A 13141-nucleotide genomic window follows, 5' to 3' on the forward strand; every position below is an offset into this window, starting at 1 on the left:
AAAAAAAAAAAAAAAAAAAAAAAAATCCTGTTGACAGGTTCCAGTCCAATTCAAAGGCTTGTGACCACTCCCTTTTGGAGGTTCATAGAGTGGTTTTGCTATGAGCCCAAACCTGGGAATCCAAACCCAGCAGAATCCAGCTGTTCTCAAAAAGGCTTCTTAATTTGAGGGACCTGGAATGCCAGCAAAGTCTCTTTTCATCCCTGGGCCAAGATCTTGGTCCCAGGAGTAAGCATGTGTCCTGAATATGTGACCATTTGGACAGAAATTGGGTCTTTGGGGGGGACACCTGATACCCTTGTTTTGCTTCAAAATGAAGGACTTGAATTGTACTTTTATCAGAGTTTTCCCCTAGTAGGGCTGGAAATCAATAGGTCATAGACATACTGTAAGAAGGATCCATTAATTAACTGTAGTTCCCTTACCTCTTTTGCCAATGCATTGCCAAACAGATGGGGACTGTCCTAAAACCTTGGGGACAGGACAGTCCAGGTAAGCTGAGATGCAGCATGAGTGTCTGGATTAGTCCATTCAAATGCAAAAATGTATTGGGAGTCTAGGTGTAAAGGTATGTAAAAGAAAACATCTTTTAAAATGAATACTATGAACCAATGAGCATCTTCAGGGACTTGAGTTATTATTGGGTAAGGATTAGGAACTATGGGGTGACTGGAACTACTGCCTCATTAACTGCCCTAAGAGCCTGAACAAATCTGTATTCCCCATTTGGCTTATTAACAGGAAAAACAGGGGTGTTACATTGGGACTGACAGGACAATAACAATCCCCACTTCATTATCAGGGGATGGATGCCCCTTGGAGTCTAAGGTCTAAAAGGATATTGGATTTTTTTGTTTTTTGCCTTTTCTTTTCTTTTCTTTTCTTTTTTTTTGAGACAGAGTCTTGCTCTGTCATCCAGGCTGGAGTGCAGTGACGCAAGGCTCACTGCAACCTCTGCCTTCCCGGTTCAAGCAATTCTCCTGCCACAGCCTTCTGAGTAGGTGGGATTACAGATGTGTGCCACCACACCTAGCTAATTTTTTGTTTTTAGTAGAGATGAGGTTTTGCTTTGTTGGCCAGGCTGGTCTCAAACTCCTGGCTTCAAGTGATATGCCTGCCTTGGCCTCCCAAAGTGCTGAGATTACAGGCATGCGCCATCACACCTAAAAAGATATTGTCTTTCCCATAGATAATTGACATTGGGTTTCAAAATATCCTGGACTGGGAGTACATTTACAGTTCTTCCAGGAACTCCCATGTCACAAGCAGACGGGTCTACTTGAGAAGTAATATGTGGTGGAAGGAACGTCTTTTCTTTTCTGTGTTAAGACGTGAACTTAGAGCTAGGAAAAGTGTCCCTTCCCAGCCTGTGGCCTTCTCTTGAGGTGCTCCAAATTGAACTACAGGCTGTTATTGGGAAAGTGAGTCTCTTCCCAGTAAAGGAATAAGGCACTCAAGAGCAAGCAAAAATCTGTGGGAAAACATATGGTTCCCCACAGTGCAACTAAAGGAATGGGTGAATCTCCTAGCTTTTAGATGGTCCTCAGTCCTCACTACAGTATAGGAGTGGGAAGACAGTGGCCCCAAGGACTAGATCAGAACTGAGAAGGTGGCTCCCATGTCCAATAACTCAATGTTTTTACCCGCCATGTCAAGAGTTACCTGACGGTCTTCTGTAGAGATGGTAAGGTGTCTGGTGGAAGCTGCAGGGAACCCTGGGCCCTGTCAGTCCTCTGTTCTCTCAGCCATTAGGGGTCCAGGGAGCTCAGACTCCCTTTGGAGACTGAGGCAGTCTTTCGTCCAGTGGCCTCTTGCTTCCAGAAAGCACGCTGATTCTGGCCCAGGGGCTGAGAAGCTGGCTTTTGTCTGGGCATCCCAAAGCCACTCTTGCAACACTTTCCCAGGATGGGCAGCTCAAAAGCAGTAGGAAGCTAAAAGCAGCTGCTAACAATTGCACTTTTTGGCAATTTATTTTGGTTTTCTCCTCTTCCTCTGCCCTGTCCCTATTGTTGTAAAATCCAAAGGCCATGTTTAAGAATTGGCTCATGGAGTTTGGTGTCCCATTCCTGCCTTTTGTAACTTCCTCCTAATGTCAAAGGTAGATTGAGTAATAAAATGCATGCCCGGAACGGCCGGCCCTTCCTGGGTGCCTGGGTCTACATTAGTATATTTCCTGAGTGCCTCAACCAAGCAGCCCTAAAACCGAATGGGATTTTCATCCTTCCACTGAGTTACTTCTCTCTCCTTGTCGTAATTAACTGGCTTAATAACACACCTTTTCATACCTTCTACTAAACAAGTTAGCATGTGATTTCTATGTTCAAATTCTTGGGAACCCTTCTGGTAATCCCACTGAGGGTCTCTATGTGGAACTCCATCTCCTCCTACATAAATGGCATGGCCTTGAATATGAGCAACTATTCTCTCTGTATATTCACCGGATAGTACCCAGAATCCTTTGCTTCTCTATAGTACAGCAGGTGGATAATAATATTTGCAAATGGTGCCAAGTTAAATCAAAGGACATGATCAACCTAACAAACTCCTCTATAAACTTCCCTGGATCCTTCAAAAGCCAGCCAAATTTCTCCTTGAATAAAGTCAATTTGGAGATAGGAAATGGCACATATATTCTGATTATTCCTCTATCTCTGCTAGCTACCTCCTGCAATGGACACAGATTCTATTTCAGGGGCTGATATAGAGCTCCACTCCTGGTGGTACTGGTTGGGCTTACTTCCTTGGGCAGTGGAAAATATAGGCTGGAGCTAACTGAATAAAAGGGAGGGGTTCCTGATGACATTGGGGTGGAATCCCACAGTGGAGAACTGGCAGGACCCCTCTCAGAACTGGGGGACTGAGAAGCCCCTGGGGAGGGCATGGGCCTTCCAGGGGGTGCCACTAGGAAGGGAGCATCGAGGATATCCCACGCAGTTTCTTCGTTCCTGGAAGTAACATGAGCCAGACACATCCTGCAGTTGGCTCTTAAGTCAGAATCCTGGTAGGGGGCCATAAAAGCCTGTATATAAGGAACTTCTTCCCATTTTCCTTCCTTTTTACTGAATAAGTCCAATTGTAAAACAGTATTATCATGTAAAGAACCAGTTTCAGGCCAAATTTATTGTTCTCCCAAGAAAATGTGTTTCTTTATCTTTGAGCCATCTGATTTGAATTTGCTTCAATTGCCTTAAAGACACGCTAGTGGGGAGTCCTTTGGGATGCTCGCTGTTGTCCCTATGTCTAACAAGGATCTCTACTATACCCAGAAGTTTTTCTAAGTCTAGCAAAACCTCAATTACTTTTCCTTTCAAATCCCCACCTCCTGCAGAGAAGATGTAAGTACAGGTAGCAAAGCATTATGAAAGTAGATTATAAAATATGAATGGGAAGTAAAATGATGGCTCTGAATTCCCTAGAGAGTGAAGAAAACATTTTAGTTTGGGCAAAGAGGGGTTAAAAGAAACAAGGTGATCATGGAAGGGAGGAAGGGAAGGCGTGAACAATGTTGTCTGCTGAGCTGCCAGAGAATCTATCCAGCAGCCACAGACACTGAAGAAAAATATTCGGGCAAAATGCTTGGGTGGCTGCCACTTGTCTGCCACTATGGATAGTTGTCACTTGGGTCAGGGGTCCAGGAACCCTTGGTCCCTGTGACCAAGAGTTCAATATGGGCTTGAGCAACGTCACATAGCAAGGGGCCCACAACTGGCTGTTATGGAAAACCGTAATCTTTTAATTTAAGGGCAGAGAAGATGACATCAACACTTCCCCAGGGGAGGGACTCTAATCCACAATCCTATAGGGAATGTCAATGCTGAAAATTCCAGAGCATCCAGGGGGAGGCCAACAGTGACAGTGGAACTCTCACCCACAATGAAATGCCAAAAACCCGGAGTATCCAAGTATCAGCCAATGAGGGTCCCTACACCAAATGCTGAAACTCCAGGGGGTAGCCAATGGTGAACCCCAAAGGCCAAGTTGGGGGCCACCGAACAATGTCACTCTGGCATCTCAGGGTCAACACAGTAAGGGACTTTTCACAACCAAGTGTCCTGCCTTAAACAGTTCTTGACTCTGTCCTGTCCTGTCCTGTGTCATGTCATGTCCCATCCCATCTTGTCTTGTCTTGGTGGTCACCAGATGATGCAAGACAAGACAGCCCCAAAACTGGGGCTTAGCCCAGGAGAGTTCTTGGCTTTGCCTAGGTAAGAATTCAAGGGCAACCCTGCAGTGAAAGAAAGCAACTTTTGTTAAACTAGTACTGCTTCTTGTGGATCAGGGGTAACTCATGGGCAGTGCGTGGGTTGCTAGCTAGCTGTATTTATACTCACTTTTAATTAGATGCTAAATAGGAGGTGGGTGATTCAGGACTTTGTGGAAAAAGGATGAGGAGTTTCCAGAACCATATAAGGTAACTTCCTGGCCATTGCCATGGCATGTTGACATGGCATTTATAAACTGTCATGGCACTGGTGGGAGTGCCTTTATGCTAATGAGCAGTGAGGGCAACTGGAGGTAGCTTTTGTCTCCATCTGCTGGTTTTGGTCAGCTTCTTCACTGCACCCTGTTTGGAACAGATCTTGCTCTGATCAACTGGGCCACAACCAGAAAATAATCCTGCCACTTTCCTACCTCAGTAGAATCTCTGCCAAAGAATGATCTTGAAAGTTTGCTGTTTACTCATGATCTGTAAAAATCTTCCTGTACGGGCCAAATTCCCACTCTTGAGATTTCGGAACAACCAACAGGTAAAAACAATATACCCCAATGGGACTGTTAGGTTTCAAGTAACTTACAGTCCTTTGGATTTCTTTTTCTGTAAATAAATTCTTCATACACATTGACTTGTCTTTTGCATTCCAATGTAAAAGTGGGACATCTTCTTCAGAAGCTTTGAAACATACAAATTAGCCTCAAACTTACCTACCAGACTTCCAGGCTAGAAGGCTGATTCATGTAAGAAGGACTAAGAAGACATTTCACCCATATCCTGGGTAACCGGAGGGCATGCTTTAGATAGGTTTGTACACCAGACTGGTAACCTACACTTTCTTCTAGCAGTGAGAAGTACGAGATCTGTCACCCCCTCCTGCAAGGCCAAGACCCAGAGAGAGCCAAATTTTAGCCTAGAACTCAGCCAGCTCTTCAGAGTCTCCCAAGTTTTACATTTTCCTCCACAATTGTTTACTTTGAAAGATTTCAAACCTACAGAAAAGTTGAAAAATAAAAAAAGAACACCTCCACACTGTTCACCCAAGTTCAACAATTAACATTCCTTTACCATTTTGCTCTGTCTACATACAGCTACACACACATTCATATTTCATCGTAAATGCAGACCAAAAAAACTCCACCTTATCCCTAAATAGTTCAGCATCTATGTCATGAGATTAAGGATGTTATCCTATATAATTATAATATAATTCAATTATCAAACCTAAGGATATTAACATTAATTCAATAATATTCTAATATATAGTCCAGATAAAAATTTTCTAATTGTTTAGAAAATGTCACACCTATACACATGTGTGCATGTATATAGATATTTATGCATATATAGTGTGTGCATGTGTGTATGTATGTGTATATATAACACACATGCACATTACGTATGCATAAATGTTCTAATTTAATGATACTTATATGTATAAATATCTTAAAGATATATACATATCATTAGCTGGAAGCTGCCTCTATCCATATTTTAAAGGTTTCTCCATATGTGGTGAACTGTAACCTAACTGGATGTATAAACAACTTGTAACCTACTCTTGTGCCAATGACTGAGTTTTAGCCAATCAAAGGTGGCCAACTGTTCAAACTGGGTTCAAATAAGACAAACTCAGAGCTGTAACCAATCCGATTATTTTCGTACCTCACTTCTGTTTTCCATAAGTCACTTTCCCTTTTCTATCCATAAATCTTCTTCCACCACATGGTAGCACTGGAGCCTCTCTGAATCTATTCTGGTTCTAGAACTTTCTGATTCAGGAATTCTTCTTTGATTAAACTCTGTATGTGTGTGTGTGTGTGTGTGTATTATATATATTATACACATATGTAATATATATATGTATATAGGTATATATAATATTTATTTAAGAGAGAGAGAGAGAAGTGACTTGTGGTACTGATGTTGCTTCCCCAGGTTCCAAGTAAAGTTCAATTGCACTTTAGTTACCTAGAACTGTCCCTCCATTTCTTTGTTCTTGCTGCTAAGTTTTTGAAGTGGATATGCTAGTTATCTTGTTCAATATCCTGCATTCTGATCAAACTAAACATTTTTGGAAAGAACGGGAATAGGAGTTTGTGCTTCTTACCACTCAACCTGTCAGAAAGTAAGTGATGCAAGAACAAAATATTGTGAATATTTTTACATTGAAAGTATTAAAGAAAACTCAGCATCTGCCAGCAAGTTCATGGTGTGCATTGGTGGTATAGTGATTGACACTTGGCGTTGTGAATGAGAACCTCGGTTCCAATCCAAAATGGTAGTGTCTGGCATTTTTTTTGGGTAGAAACTGAGCTGTCTTTTGGTTTGCTTTCAATCTCCGCACTGACTGAGTCCTTTAGCAGGGTTTACCACTGACTCCTGCAATGCAGTGCAGTCAGGCAAAAAGAAGGAGACTCCACATTGCACACACCTAGGGCCTGGGACATGCCCTATGTCTTACCATTGAGCAGAAAATATCCCAAAGGGTAAAATGCCACCTTTCAATCTGCCAGGTTGGTAGCTTCCACTAATGCAGTGGTGGGTCATAACTGGTTTTTACTGTTCCTCACAATAGCTGCAAGCCTTATTTGTGACTACAGAACAAGGCTTACCACTAATTTGCCAGTGTGATATAGCCAGGACCATCAAAAACACTCCTGGACTAGGTCATTGAGAACTTTGGAGGTGCCTCACGTCTAGGCATGTGTTGAACCACCCCACAAGGTGAAATGCCTCTTCTCAAGGAGAATTGTCTGTAGTTTCCACTAATGAAATTGTGTAGTCATGGCTGTTCTTCTGGTTGAGATATTAGCAGGGATTTTTGGCTAGTTCGGGGGAATGAAAATGAGCTTTAATGAGTTTAAAATAAAATCCAAACTCCTTTCCCTGGTCTACACTGGCTTGTCTCCATCTTCCATCCTCCATCCCACATGTTTATGCTAAAGAGCTAACTTTTGAAATGTAATTCACATAGTGTAAAATTCAAACATATTAACTAGACAGGTTATTAAATATTTACAAATGAAATCATCATACAGATCAAGTTATAAAAAATTTCCATCATCTCAAAAAGGTCTGTAGACGCCAGGCGCGGTAACTCATGCTTGTAATCGCAGTACTTGGCAGGCTGAGGTGGAAAGATTAACTGAGCCCAGGAGTTTGAGACCAGCCTGGGCAACACAGCAAGACCCCATCTCTATAAAAAAATTTTTTCAAATTAAAAAAATAAAAAAAATTAAAAGTTCCATAGAGTGCGTTTCCAGGCAATCCTACCCTTCTCCATTTAGTTAATCACCATTCTGATGTTTATCACCATAGATTATGTTGCTCTATTCTTGAAATTCACATAAATTCACTTTTGTGTTATGGGTTTTATTCGTGTCTTTGAAATGTATCCATATTATTATATGTATCTAGTTTATTTGGGTGTTACTGGTGAGTGTTATTTCAACATGTGAATACACCACAATTGATGGACAATTTGGTTATTTCTGGTTTGGACTACTATGAAGAAGGCTACTGTGCATGAATATTCTTGAACAAATCTATTTATCAACAAATATTCTATATTTTCTTAGATTTTGTATTTGTCTCTATTTGGCATCTATTCATCACAGGACAGTTATAATAACTATATTTTCTTTAATTTAGTGATGTATGCTTCGTATACTAAAAGCTGTACATATGTAATGAACACAATTTGCTGAGTTTGGAAATAAGTATAGACCCATTAAATCATCACCACAATGTATACAATAAAACTATTCAACTGGGCACAGTGGCTCACACCTATAATCCCAGCACTTTGGGAGGACCAAGCTGGCGGATCACTTGAGGTCAGGAGTTTGATACCAGCCTGCCCAATATGGTGAAACACCATCCCTACCAAAAATACAAAAATTGGTCAGCATGGTGGTGCACACATGTAATTTCAACTACTCGGGAGGCTGAGACACGAGAATCACTTGAATCTGGAAGATGGAGTTTGCAGTGAGCCAAGATTGCACCACTGCACTCCAGCCTGGGCAGCAAAGGAAGACTCCATCTCAAAACAAAACAAAACAAAACACAAACAAACAAAGCTATTTACCACCTCTAAAAGTTCTCTACTGCCCTCTTTGCTTATTATTATTTTGTTTTATATTCTAACTGATACAAAATAATTATACATGTTTATGGGAGTACATATGATATTTTGATACATGCCTACAATGTGTAATCATCAAATCAGGATGTTTAGGATATCCATCATCTCAAAAATTTTATCATTTCTTTGTGTTGGGAACATTTCAAATTCTCTCTTCTTAGCTCCTTTGAAATGTGCAGTATACTGCTGTTAGCTGTAGTCACCCTACTATGCTGTTTCTTTTCTAAGACTCCACCTAACCCTTGATGTTCCAGCTGCTGTGGTTGTCTAAAACTTTGTCCTCTGTTCCTTCAATCTAGCAACACAGTTTGGTTTTGTATTGTAATTTAGCTAACCCAAGTAAGGTGGAGCAAAGTTTGTTCTATAAACTAAAAATAAAATCCTAAGTCCTCCAACTGACTAAATGGACCCCTGTTGGCCAATGGGACCCTAGGCAAACCTTAAAAACTGAGTCCCAGGCCAAGAAGGAAGAGCAGGCCAGACAAGCCTCATTATATTCCCAGCCTTTTGCAGTTTAGAAAAAATTGACCAAAAGGCCAGGCGCGGTGGCTCAAGCCTGTAATCCCAGCACTTTGGGAGGCCGAGACGGGCGGATCACAAGGTCAGGAGATCGAGACCATCCTGGCGAACACAGTGAAACCCCGTCTCTACTAAAATACAAAAAACTAGCCGGGCGACGAGGCGGGCGCCTGTAGTCCCAGCTACTTGGGAGGCTGAGGCAGGAGAATGGCGGGAACCCGGGAGGCGGAGCTTGCAGTGAGCTGAGATCCGGCCACTGCACTCCAGCCTGGGCGACAGAGCAAGACTCCGCCAAAAAAAAAAAAGAAAAAAGAAAAAAGAAAAAAGAAAAAATTGACCAATATTAATGTTATCACAGAGATCATAACGCTGACAGAACGGACTCTTTATGGCAATAAGATACCAAATTATAAATAGGACCCACGACCATGCCAGGCAACGGTTAACTCACACACTCGCTACATGCAAAGAATAAACTATGTTCTAACTGCCACAAGGTTTTTTCTCTAGCAGCTAAACAAGCACTGGCCTTGAGAATAGGGAGTGTTGAAGCACTTGCTGCTCACTCCTCACCAGATGCTGAACCTCGCTGTTCCACAAGCCATAACTACAACCTTGACTGACAAGAGACTGATTTCAGTAACTTTCTTCTGATGAGAAGACCAGCGACCATGGACTGGTTCTGTCAGTTTTACAGTATCTGTGCATTTGAGTGCCTTTGTGTCCTGAAAAGACCTTTGTGCATAGGGCCTAACTGTAATGCATTAAAATGCTAAGTATCCATAACGAGGTGAACAAGGTTGTATATTACGTGAATGTTTGTTGAATAAGCGTGCATCAGGATGACCTTCATAAATATTCATGAATCCGCCTATAACTTGTTGAATATGTATGTTAGGCCAACCCATTCAACTTAAATCCTGTCTTGCCCCTCCCTCCCTCCAAGTGCCTGCTTCTGGGCTTCCTGCGTTTCCCAGACTGTCAGGAGGACCACCTTACACGCTGTAACCCTTTATAAGAAGTAAAGTCTCCTCTGCAACCTCACAAATTGTATGGTTTTTCAGTTAACAGCTGTCTGCCGAAAGTCTGCAAAATGGAAAACTCACTACATGCCGTTCTTCCACATGTCTGCCTGCTTTTGTTCAGTCTTCCAGCACATTCACTTTTTTTTTTTTGTGAAAATAAATTTTTCTAGTTTACAGTCCTTATCTGTCTGTGGGAGAGTTACTCTGAAAGCAGCAAGCAGTCATTACCAGAAGCAGAACTCATTCTGTCAGTAATGGCAGCCCAGTAAATGGGGCAGGAGTCCCACCCAGCTGTGGATCAATGCATGGCTGTATAACCTTGAGCAAGCTGCTTAGTCGACCTCTGAAGTCAGTACTGATGTGTGAGAAATGGAGATACGAAAAGAACAGGAGCGCTTGGGTGCCGAAGGGAGAAAAGAGTAGGTAACAAGGTTTTCGGTCAAGAGTATGAGAAACAGGCAGAGGGTTGCCATTAACTCCCCTTCTTCACCAGAGTTTTCTAGTGCAAAAGGCTACAGAAACTCTCCTGCTCTGGGCCTTGGGGCACATTGCAAGTTCCAGCAACAAGGGGAGGATCTCCTGCTTTTGGAAAAGCAGGAAAAGATCCAAGCCAATATTTCTGATTTATTGCTGCATATATCTGCCTTTCCCTTGAGCTTCATATGTCAAGACTGAACTCATCCCTGGCTTTCTCATGTTGTTCTGCCTTCTGTGTTTTCTGAAAGTTACCATCTCCTTACCACTTTGAGCTAAAATCTCAGCAATAACTGCATTCCCTGACCGGGAATCAAACCCACACCATGGAAGTGAAAGGGTGGAATCCCAGTCACTAGACCATTGGGGAACCACCAGCAAGCATTTTTCGTTCCTCTTGTCTTCCAAAGTTTTCCCCAAAATGTGAACCTGCACATGATGCTCACGAAGACTGCCAGATGCACCAGTCAAAACTGATCTAGAGGCTCTGAAGTCTGCTGTGCTCCCTGAGGAGTGTGGAGCCACTGGAACTGCAGCTATAAGACCAATGTAAACCTGAAGGCCTATCCCCTGGCAGATGTCCACCACCTCACTGTGAAACCATCGGACCTCCTTCAGGAGTCATGTAACTACAAGCAGCTGCAGAGAGGAGCCAATGAGGCCATCAAAACCCTCAATAGGGGTATCTGTGAGTTCACTGTGGTGGCTGCAGACATCAAGCCGCTAGAGAGCATTCTGCACCTCCCACTGCTGTGTGAAGATAAGAATGTGCTGGACCTGCCTGGAATGTTTGTGCTCTCCAGGTAGGCCCTGGGTGGGCCTGTGGGGTCTCCAGGCCTGTCATCACCTGTTCTGTCACCATTAAAGAAGGCTCACAGCTGATCCAGTCCATTCAGCAGCCCATTGAGGAAAACAAAAACACACAAGATACATTTTCTTCTCTCAAAAAACTTACATTCTACTAGTGGGGAGGCTAAGAAATTATGATGTAACATGAGTTAAGGTTTATGCAGATTTATGGGAGCACTCAGGAGATACAGTACCCACATAAGATCACTACAGAATTTACCCATATTGTTGGTCAACATCCCCAGAATAGACTGTTCTACCTGAATATCATTTAATATGTGCTCTCAACAGGAAAAAGAAAGAGCCAGGAGGAACCCTCTTTGGGTAACAACAAATCACAAACACTGACCTAAGTAATTATTCCTTCAAAGAAGTCTGAATTTTATTAAATTACTCAGTAGAGAAATTTATGTTCTAGGGCATTTTGGAAACAATGGAACAATCAGCAGGTAATTATTAGATTAAAAGCTAGACGTAGTCAGGAAAGGGGACAACATAAGCTCTGCCAAAATTATTGTCACCCCAGGGTGACTAGGCATATGTGTGTCCTCTGAAAAGCAACATCAAAGACTTAACAGCAGAAGTATAGGGGAGGATAGACTTTACAAAAATAATCCTGCCAGTCACTGAACAAGTAAACAAGTAAATAATGAAAACAAGACCTAGTGGGGAGAGAGGGGAGAAAGACCAGTAACCAGAGTTTCTGTAATATATTATACAAAATTCCAGTTTCCAATATAAACTCACATAAACTATCCAAAGAAAGAGAAAAATATGACCCATACTAAAAAAAAAAAAAAAAAAAAAAAAAAAAAAAAAAAAAAAAAAAGAAAATCAGACAACAAAAACTGCTGGTGAAAATGTGACTAGATGCCATATCTAAAAGATGGACTTCAAAGTAACCATTGTAAATACATTTAAAGATCTAAAGAAAATCATGATTAAAGAAGTAAAGGAAGATACATGACAATATCACATCAAATACGGAATACCAACAGTGAGATAGAAATTATAAATAAAAACCAAATTAAAACTCTGGAATTGAAAGTATAACAACTGAAAAGTTTGCAAGAGCACTCAACAATCAATTTGAACTAACAGGAAAAGAAAATAATGAAGTTAGAATGATAAAGATTATGCAATTCAAAGGAAAATTTTAAAAAACGTGAAAAAAATAGAGCCTTAGAGAAATCTGGGACACGATTAAACACACCAAAACTGGTGTAATAGGAGTACCAGGAAGAAAGAGCAAAGAGAAAGGAGAAGAAAAAATATTTGAGGAAATACTTTCCCAATTTATTGAAAAACATAGAGCTACACATCTAGGAAGCTCAACACATTTCACACAGGATAAATGCAAAGAGGCACACAAAAGACACATCATAGCAAAATGCTGAAAGGCAAAGACGAGGAAATTTTGAAAAGCATCAAACGAAAATGGCTCATTATTTACAAGTCAGCCCCAATAAGTTTCACAGCTGACTTTTCAGCAGGAACAATGAAGACTAAAAAGCAGTGGGATAACATACTCAGTGTTCAAAAAACAAAACAGAACTTGCCAACTAGGAATTCAATTTCAAGGATTTTAAAATTGTCTTCAGTTAAAATAATCAAAAATTGGATGCCAGGCGTGGTGGCTCAAGCCTGTAACCCCGGCACTTTGGGAGGCCGATGCAGGCGGATCACCTGAGGTCAGGCATTTGAGACCAGCCTGACCATCATGGCGAAATACCGTCTCTACTAAAAATACAAAATTAGCCAGGCATGGTGGCACACACCTGTAATCCCAGCTACTTGGGAGGCTGAGGCAGGAGAATCACTTGAACCCAGGAGGCAGAGGTTGCAGTGATCCAGGATCACACCATTGCACACCAGCCTGGGCAACAAGAGTGAAACTGTGTCACAAAAAAA

At 41.7% G+C, this 13141-nt stretch overlaps 1 pseudogene; it reads left to right on the plus strand.

Annotated features, from left to right (window-relative positions):
• Positions 1-10276: 10276 nt before the first annotated feature.
• Positions 10277-11292, plus strand: LOC108544962 (NHP2-like protein 1 pseudogene; annotated as a pseudogene).
• The last annotated feature ends 1849 nt before the right edge of the window (positions 11293-13141 follow it).

This window comes from Rhinopithecus bieti, unplaced genomic scaffold (assembly GCF_001698545.2).
Source record: "Rhinopithecus bieti isolate Rb0 unplaced genomic scaffold, ASM169854v2 scaffold_28523, whole genome shotgun sequence".
In the NCBI taxonomy this organism is placed as follows: Eukaryota; Metazoa; Chordata; class Mammalia; order Primates; family Cercopithecidae; genus Rhinopithecus; species Rhinopithecus bieti.